The sequence below is a fragment of the Asparagus officinalis genome, chromosome 5 (assembly GCF_001876935.1).
Source record: "Asparagus officinalis chromosome 5, Aspof.V1, whole genome shotgun sequence".
Classification (NCBI taxonomy): Eukaryota; Viridiplantae; Streptophyta; class Magnoliopsida; order Asparagales; family Asparagaceae; genus Asparagus; species Asparagus officinalis.
Window position 1 is genome coordinate 89,607,804 of NC_033798.1, and position 8,612 is coordinate 89,616,415.

Below are 8,612 nucleotides of genomic sequence, written 5' to 3' on the forward strand. Positions count from 1 at the left end.
TATTCTTTAAAAACTTCCTTAGAATCAATGTGTCATGGGGGTTATTGAAGAAAAATACCGATGAAGCTTGGAATTTTTTAGAGAATCTATCCGAGAAAACCATGTAGTGAGAACACTGTGATGACAAAGTTTCATCAGTTCCTTAACCTAAATCTAGTGGGCTTTTCTTATAGTCGAACATTGCCTCCGAAGCAAAGATGACTACAATTCTACGAAGGTTAGAAAACTAAAAAATTAAGGAACGAGCTCTAGCTCAAATCAATCAAGTTTCTGCCCTAGATTATCACAATTGTCTTACTCCTGCCCATGTCTCAGAGGAATGCCCTCACTTAGGAGACACTCAATCATTAGAGTAGATAAACGTTACATTCGAGGGTCCTAGAAATGATCCATTTTCTATAACCTACAATTCGGGTTGGAGAAATCACCCTAATTTTGCATGGAATCAAGGAAATCTCTCCGGAAATTAAAACTTCATTCTCACTTCAAACCAACAATTTCCTAGAGGAAACATAGTTTCGTTCAACTCACCAAACAGTTTTTAACAATCTAATCTACCTATTCCAAACCAACATCCTCATCCTCATCAACCCATAAATCCTTCGAGCCATGACCATGAAAAATATCTTAGTGTCTTAGAAAAGGGTTTAGAGGCTATGATTAAAGTTTATACACAAACTACCAACATGTTGACTCAGTTCTCCAACACTCTGAATTTCTTCATGTAAATAACCGGTCAAGTGCTCAACTCGGACACTCAAGCCATAGTCAGGTTAGAAACCCAACTTAGGCAACTAGCCAATGTCGTAAGTGAAAGATAGAAAGGAAAATTTTTAAGTCAACCTGTTGTCAACCCTAAAGATAATGGATCAAGTTCAAAACAACTAGCTCATGTGAATACAGTTCACACATTACAATCCGGGAAACAGATAGATAACAAAGTTAGAATACCACCAGATCAAACCCTTTCGCCCATCCACAACACTCCTTTTGATAAAATAACTCCTTTTGATGACCAAGAAGGTAAACATGAGATTGAGCATAATCTAGATAGGTATAAGCACGTTGCCTCTTTCCAGACACTTAAACCTAGGAAAAACTCTCCGCAGGTTGAGTAAATCCTAGAAACTTTTAAACAAGTCAAGGTAACCATCTCTCTCTTGGGCGCAATTGAACAAATCCCCTCTTATGCAAAATTCTTAAAAGAATTATGCACTAAGAAAAGAACCACGAATGTTCCTAAGAACGTCTTTTTAGCTGCCAACATTAATGAAATATTTTCAAAACTTATGCTCATGAAATATAAGGACCCTATTTATCTCACGATTCCATGTGTTATTGGAAATACCATCATTGATAAGGCACTTTTTGACTTAGGAGCCAGTGTAAACCTCCTTCCTTATTTAGTCTATCAACAGCTAGGTGTAGGAAAACATAAACCAATAAGATGCACCCTACAATTAGCTGATAGATCCGCGAAAATTCCCAAGGGAGAGGTAGAGGATGTTTTGATCAAAGTTGGAGAGTTTATTTTTCCTGTTGATTTTATTGTCTTGGAAAACAGACTTTTTCTAATCTCAAAAATCAAATCCCAGTTATCCTAGGTAGACCATTCTTAGCAACTTCAGATGCTTTGATTAATTGTAGAACTGGTCAAATAAAACTATCTTTTGAGAATATGACCGTTAACCTTAATATTTTCAACCTAGGAAAATAGCCCAGTGATCCATCTGATCAACCCATAGAAGTGAATTTTATTCAAGGAATATCTAGTGAATAACAAGAGGCAGAATGTGAGTTAGATTCTTATTTATCTGACTTAGTTCTTGAGGAGTCTTTCAATGACGAATTAGGGTTAGATCTGCTAGTCGATCATGTATCTACAATTAGCTGGTAGCGTGAACTCTTGAATATAGAGCCCCAAGTCCAACTTCACTCATCCATTAAGGAACCCCATAAGTTAGAGCTTAAACCTTTACCCGAAAATCTTGAGTATGCCTATAGGGGAAAATGAGACTATACTAGTTATCATCTCTTCTGATTTGACAACCGATCAAATGGAAGCTCTCTTAGATGTTTTAAGAGAGAATAGGGAAGCTATTGGATCTACCATAGATGATATCAAGGGAATTAGTCCAACAATTGTTCAACACTGAATCTATTTGATAGATGATACAAAACCTATTTGAGATCCTCAACGTAGGTTAAACCCGGTAATGAAAAAAGCTGTTAGGAAAGTTATTCTAAAATGTCTTGATCATGGGATCATTTATCTCATTTCAGACAGTTCATGGGTGAGTCCGGTCCAAGTAGTCCCAAAGAAATCTGGGATCACCATGATCCAAAATGAGGCTAATGAGTTGAATCACACTCGAATCCAAACTGGATGGTGAATCTGCATCGACTATAGTAAATACAACTTAGGCACTTGGAAATATCACTTCCCTCTCCCATTTATTGACCAAATGTTAGAGCACTTAGCAAGACATGAGTTTTATTATTTCCTAGACGGATATTCAGGTTACAATCAAATTCCTATCACTCTAGAAGATCTGGAGAAAACCACTTTCACATGCCCGTATGGAACATTCACCTGCCGACGCATGCCTTTTGGGCCGTGTAACACACCAACCATATTCCAACGATGCATGATCAATATTTTTTCTGACATGGTAGAAAGATTTCTAAAAAAATTCATGGACAACTTTTTCATTTTTGGTGACATGTTCTTTGAGTGTTTGCATCATCTTAAACTGCTGCTACCATGTGAATGGAGAAAAATCTAACTCTTAATTAGGAGAAATGTTATTTTATGGTTAAACAAGGCATTGTTTTAGGACATGTAGTTTTCGATAGAGATATTGAAGTGGACAAAGCTAAGGTAGACCTCATTTTTAACCTTCCTCCACCAAAAAATATCAAGGATGTCAGATTATTTCTTGGTCATGCTAGTTTTTATAGATATTTCATCAAATATTTTATCAAAATTTCTGGACCATTGACCAATCTCTTAGATAAGGATATACCATTTGATTTCTTCCCTGAATGCCTCAGAGCCTTTGAGTATCTAAAAAAAGTGCTAACCACAGCCCCTATCATTCATGCACCAGATTTAACTTTACCCTTCGAATTAATGTGTGATGCATCCTATTTTGCAATTGGTGTTGTTCTAGGATAACCGATTAATAGAAAACCACATGTGATCTACTATGCCAGTATGACACTGAACGATGCCTAGCAAAATTACTCTATCACCGAGAAAGAGTTTTTAGCTATAGTTTTTGCCTTAGAAAAATTCAGGTCCTATCTCATCGGGTCTTTAACCAAAGTTTTCACGGATCATGCCTCCCTTAAGTACCTTTTAACCAAAAAAGATGTCAAAGCACAACTTATTAGATAGATTCTCCTGCTTCAAGAGTTTAACATTCAAATTCTTGACGGAAAATGAGCAGAAAACCTCGTAGAAGATAATCTTTCTAGACTTCCAAATGCACTAGCATCAAATGTCCTAATCAATGAACAATTTCCAGATGAACAACTCTTACAAATCCATTCTATTCTGTGGTTTGCTGATATTATGAATTATATGGTCATGAAATAGATTCCTTCCCATTTGGTCTAAATAGGATATGTCATATTTCCTCTCCCAGGTAAAACACTTTTACTAGGATGATCAATATCTGTTTAAATACTATCTTGATTAGATTTTTAGGAGGTGTATTCCAAGTGAAGAAACTAGGAGTGTTCTATTTTTTGTCATGAGCAAGTATGTGGGGGCCACTTTGGCCTAAGAAAAACAGCTGAGAAAATTCTCTAGTCCAGGCTATATTGGCCCACTCTTTTTAAGGATTCATATGAGTTTTGCAAAACATGTAAATGTTGTCAGATCTTAGGGAAAATTACTAGAAGAAATATGATGCCCTTACAACCTATTTTAGCTATTGAGCTTTTTGATTTATGGGGTATAGATTTCATGGGACCATTTCTAAATTCCTTTGAAAACATGTACATTCTAGTAGCCATTGAATACATGTTAAAATAGGTTGAAGCGGTAGCTTGCAAGACTAATGATAACAAGGTTGTTGTGAAGTTTTTAAAAGAGAATATTTTTACACGGTTTGGAGTACCCTAAGCGATCATTAGTGACAATGGTACATATTTTTGTAACCGTTCTTTTAAGGCTTTGATGAGAAAATATTTGATCACATATAAATTATCGACTCCTTATCACCCCTAAACCAGTGGTCAAGTAGAGTTCACGAATAATCAGATCAAACAAATCTTAGAAAAAATAGTTAATTATAACACAAAAGATTGATCTGTAAAATTATACGATGCTCTATGGGCATACCGTACAGACTTCAAAAACTAATTTGGGAATGTCATCGTACAGGCTCGTGTTTGGAAAAGCTTGCCATATACTAGTGGAGTTAGAACATCAAGAAATGTGGGCTATTAAACAATTAAATCTCAACCTAGACTTGGCAGGAAAAATAAGAATTCTCTAGTTGAATGAGTTACAAGAAATTCAAAATGATGCATATATAAAATTAAAATTTTACAAAGAGGAAACCTAGATTTTTCATAATAATTCAACTTTACGACAGAATTTCACATCGGGACAAAAAATTTTACTCTACAACTTAAAATTACATCTTTTTCCTAGAAAATTGAGATCAAGATGGACAAGTCCGTTTATTGTTAATCGAGTTTTCTCACATAGGGCTATCGAGATAGAAAATCCTAAAAATGGTCATATTTTTAAGATTAATGGTCAAGGTTTAAAACTATTTTTAGAATTTTCTATGCTCGGAGAGAAGGTCTTGGTTCTTTATGAACCACACTATATGTAAAAAAAGAAAAAAATGACATTTCCTCATTTTGTTTAGCCTATATAAAAAATAATAATAAATGTAAAAAAATCAAATATTTTCTATCTTAAAAAAATTTGATCAAATTCGAGTAAAGCCTAAGTTGTCAGTAGAAAAAGAAAACTCTTAGGAACTTATGGCATAATTTATTTCAAAGCCCATGATGAAATAAAAAAATAATCTACATATTTTCCAAAGCCAATAACACTCAGTAGCCCAAAAAAATGAAAAAAAAAGAAAAAAATATAATCATGTGTCGGTTGTGTGGTCCAAACGGCTTGGGTATCGATACTCATATAGATACGGGCATCGATACCCAAAACTGCAGCCCTAGCTCGACTCTCTCTCTCTCTCTCTCTCTCTCTCTCTCTCTCTCTCAAACCTAATTTTCACCACCCCATCCACACAAGATCAAGAGCAATCCAAGGTGTTTTTCTTCAATTTTTTTGGACTTCTTCTACCTCTAAACATCTCACTAAGGTATAATTCTCCTCTTAATATTTTAATGTAAAACCTTATAAATTTGAATATATTATGAAAAAAATATTAAATATATTATAGAGTGATAAATAACAAATAATGATGTTTGAGTATGCTAGGGATTGATTTGAGATCAATCTAATATATATATATGAATATATATAGGAGTGAAATCATACACGACATGCACAGGCATGAATCTAGAAAAATCAACCAGTTAAGAATATTTATGGATTACACACAGATACAATTCGAATCTGAAAAAACTCAAAAGACTAATATTGTAGGTCTCTTGAACATCTTTCTAAATCAACATAAATCACCTCTTTCCGAGGTCGGGCGGGAAAGTTATAACTAAAATATCAAAGACTATTTTTTCAAACAGACTGACTTGAGTTTTAGTAGTCGACTACTAACATTAGTAGTCGACTAATAGTAGTATTAATCGACTAGTCGGGCTGTTTTTAGTTTTTTTATGGGTTTCGGGTCGGATTCGTTTTGTTTCGAACCCAGTTTTATATATGCATATATATTCATTTTAAAGCTCTTTTTACCCTCTTTCACGTGAGATTTACATCAGCCACCTTCCTCCTTAAACCCTAACCCTAATTGTGAGTTTTGCAAGAGATCTCGAGGTGTTTGTCGAGAGAAAGGTGAGGCTTTGCAGTTTTTAGCGAGGAGAAGGTCTTGCAAAGGTGTTCAGGAGCTGCAACACGTAGTTGAGGCGAGATCATCTTCCTCCAAACTCTTCCCTTAGTAAAGATTAGTTTTTTCAATGGTTAAAGTGATGTTTTCATGTTAAAGTTTAACCCGATATGATAAAGTTTAGATTTTTAATGATAAATCTTTAAACCATGATAGATCTGTAAAAATTCTTTACTGTTTATGATACTAATATGCTCATGATCATTAGGGTTGTTCATAATTACATTTTAAATTTATAAATCATGTTCTAATCATGCTAAAATCGTAGTTTTATCTTTTAATTGAGCTTTCATGATAAATAACTATGCTTAACCCTAGGTTTGTGAAACCTAAGTCATATAAACCATGTTAAATGAATTTTTCCTCTGTTCATGAGTATTTTTTATCATGTGTTAATAATTATGATGTTTAATTAAGAGCTAATTGAGGAAATTGATTAAATAGGATGCTAAATCCTATTTTTAAAAGGTTTAAAAATTTTGTATTATGATTCAGATAATCTTTATTGCATATGCCAAGTATAAGGTTTTGTTTTAGCTTCATGATATGTGTAATTGAAAAATAAGTAATATTCGTGCATGAAAGAATGAATGTTTCGACAGGTAGTCGACTACTAAGTTTAGTAGTGGGCTACTCATGTTTAGTTTAGATTTCCAGAAGATGGATTATTGTAGAGTAGTCGATTATTGTACTTAATAGTCGACTATGGATGATGATGCATGTCTTTATAGAGTCTGGATGGACTCAATGTAGTCGACTACTAAGCTTAGTAGTCGACTACTAAGTGCATTTTTCCTGATTTGTTGTTTTACACCATTTTGAGATGCGATCACGGGGTTCGAGCTGCACGATGATACACGTATAGTCACGAATGCACACGAATAGTGTCATAGCACTTGGGGTATCCCGAAGGGGATTATGATGGGTTTTGACACAATTATATTTGAGATAGAGTTGATTACATAGTTTCACACACAACATGGATATCGTTGATGAGCTTAGTTCAGTACTATGTGTGGTAGTGCGTCGATATTCCATTTGTATAGGCTATTAAGTCGGGTTTGGATGCTTTGTCTAGCAGTCCGTCCACATGAGGGTGTGATGAGGCTTGTGAGCTGTCTTTTAGGATACTTATATGATAGGTCGTCCCGCACTTATGTTACGCATTAAGATCGCGATGAGACTAATAAACTGTATATACTGTTTAGAATACCGACTGTGTAGTCTGTCCCGTATGATTATGCGATGAATCAGAATCTTGTAAGGATTTGCATTGAGACAATTATTGATAGCCTGAGTCTTTGGTGGATGCCAATTATGTATATGATCATCGCTGAGATATATTACCGAGGTACTTTGCCCATGAAAGTATGTGGGATTATATACTGATATTTATCTTATCTTCCTAGTGATAGTGGAAGATATTATGAATACAATATTATGAATGTCTTTACTTTATGTATTGTTTTATTTATTCTTAGGTTGTGATCAATAATTAACGATTTACAATTTGAGACATATAGTATATACATGAGGGTTTCATTGTTTGGATTATTTCGCTCGACGTACTAGTCTCGTGTTGTGGGTTTCTAATTGTTAATTTTATTTAGATTGTTTATGTTCGCGGGGAAAGTTGGTGTTTTCTTCATTATCGATTCCATTGCACTCAGTTAACAACTTTATGCGGTTCCGCTTCGGGCCCGAGTTCCCCAGGTGCGCTGGTTTTGTCGTTTTCCGTTGTTTCCGGTTGTTTTGTCCGTTGTTCCGGTTGTTTTGTTGATTTTTGACTTGATTCCGGATTTGGCAGTAAACTCAGGTGGTGTTTGAGTTCGAATCCACTTTGTTGGAAGACCCGTCGACTCCCCGAACCAATAACGTTGTTCACATGCAGTCCGTTCTCTTTAGTTCGTTTCGTTGCTTGAACGTTCGTCGATTCGTTACAAAGAGATCCGGTCTTTTTATAAGATCCGGCTTACAATGAAAATCAAAATAAAACAAAGAAATCAAAATTACAACTTCTCTCTTTTACCGAACAAATCACAAGATCCTGTTATCCGATCTCTTGCTTCTGTGGGTTGTTTGCCTGCGCCGGGGTTGCTTACCGTGGACCACCGCGTGATCTGGATCCAAGTAGATCTACGACGTATTACGGGTATTATCCCACCAAGGAGATAATAGCCGGGAGGGATCGTTTCACCAAGGAAACGACCGCTCGAATCTCGGGATCTAAGAACCAAGCTTAGATCCGGAGTGTGACGACGTAGATCTGAGGATTAGACTCTCTCGAACTCCTGCCTTTTTCGGTGCGGGTGCTCGCTAAGAATCAAATCCGGGTCTCCAAGTCTTCAAGCCTTCAGATCTCCGAGTTGAGGTGACAATCCGGCAGAGTTTCGGCTCTCTCCAAAGTTTCAGAAGAAGTCCTCCAAATGAACGAGTACCAGGCCTATTTATAGGCTCTCAGAACTGTGCGTTTGCACAGTTCTGAGCCTAGCCACCCCTAGGTGGCTCGGCCATAGCCGAGCCACCCAGGGGTGGCTCGGCCTTGGCCGAGCCACC